This window comes from Chrysochloris asiatica, unplaced genomic scaffold (assembly GCF_000296735.1).
Source record: "Chrysochloris asiatica unplaced genomic scaffold, ChrAsi1.0 scaffold00836, whole genome shotgun sequence".
NCBI lineage: Eukaryota > Metazoa > Chordata > Mammalia > Afrosoricida > Chrysochloridae > Chrysochloris > Chrysochloris asiatica.
Genome location: NW_006409354.1, coordinates 20176 through 21711, shown reverse-complemented (window position 1 = coordinate 21711; position 1536 = coordinate 20176). Strand labels below are relative to the sequence as shown.

The 1536-nt window shown below is 42.8% G+C and overlaps 1 pseudogene across 1 annotated transcript in view; it reads right to left on the bottom strand.

Moving 5' to 3' along the window:
* Positions 1–887, bottom strand: part of LOC102814204 — a 5374-nt pseudogene extending 4487 nt beyond the window's left edge. Inside the window, exon 1 of the transcript XR_438810.1 lies at positions 5–887. The product of XR_438810.1 is annotated as an importin subunit alpha-4-like (transcript). The remainder of the gene's footprint in view (positions 1–4) is intronic.
* Between the last annotated feature and the right edge of the window lie 649 nt (positions 888–1536).

Sequence of the window (1536 nt, the reverse complement as noted above, 5' to 3'; positions counted from 1 at the left end):
GCACAAGAAATGGCACAACCCCTGAATCAATAACCATCTGTATCTGCTCATTACCTCCATCTGTCAGGTATGACAGAGCCCAAACAGTATCTACAAGAATGTTTATGTCAGTATGGTATATGAGGACACATAATGCTGGTAAAATCTCCTGAACTCTTTCCATAGGCGGTGGGGGATCCTTATTCCTGCAGAGATTGACAATGACCCATGTGACGTTCCGAAGGAAGGTGATAGGAATGGAGGGATTGATGAAGGACAGAAGAGGTTTGACAACTCCCAGTGATATGACATAATCTCTACATTGAGGACCATCACCTATAATGTTTCCCAAGGCCCATACTGCTTGTTCACAAACATTCTGATGTGGTGAATGAAGAAGTCTCAGAAAAAGAGGTACTGCATTAGACTACAACAGCTTGAGTCTGTGCAGATGTTCCTGATGCTATGTTTGTTAGTGCCCAAGCAGCTTCAAACTGTAATGAAGGATTATCATCTGTTTCTAGACATTTGACTAGAATTGGTAAGATCCCAGATTTTATTAGGTCATCAATTGGTGGGTTTCTGTCACTGGATAATAGCTTTCTTGCAGCCTGGACAGCACTCAACTGAATCACTGGGTTATCACTTGTGGCATTCTGCAATATAGCTTCTAGTGTTACATTTTGTGCTTTAAAATCAGCATCAACATCCGAGTCTTCTAGACTTTCTTCTTGGGGAACATTTATCTTTTTAAATAAGTGTTCATCTCTTTTGTTCTTCCGTAGTTCAACTGTCACTTCATTTCTGTGTCTTCGTATTGTTTCCACATCGAGGCCCTTGTTCTTGAAGCTCTTGATGCGATGGTTCTCCAAGCCGGGGTTCTCAGCCATGGCTGCGCATGGCTCCAGCGGAGGATCGATAATGATCTACTTTTACACCTCGGCTGTGCAGCGTTTCTCTCAGTATATTTATATACTGTGCTTTTCTCCGTGTATTACCCATGCTTACCTGATCAGATTGCCCTCCTATTCTATATGTGTCCACGTGTGTCCTTTTTCTTCCTATTTCCTCAGGAGGGTCCTTTGTGTTGTCTCTCGTATTCGAGCCCCACATTGGGTGCCAGATGTGGGGGTCTGAGACCGGCTCAGGCCACTGCGTGGGTTGCTTGAAGGAGAGGGCTAGGATTAAAATCAGGCAAGGACCACAAGGCTGATGACCAGAGACAGTTTATTGTAGCAATGTGGTTTATATAGGACTTTTAGCATTAGGTCATTGTTATTCTACCCAGTTACAATGTTTTCTATAGTAACAAGGATATGATTACCAACCAGGATACCAACCAGGATATGACCATATAAGTATAAGCATTGTTATAGCAAGACTGAATCACTCGGTTTTGGTACAATTGAAGTTCCCTTTTCCCAGGATTGTCCTAGTTACAATTACCAATAAGTTTCGATCACTGACATCACCTTAACCAGGTGAAACTTGTCTTCAGGCCAATCATAAGAGCATGAGGGCCATCTCAACCTTCACCATTAGATGGCACCAGTGCTG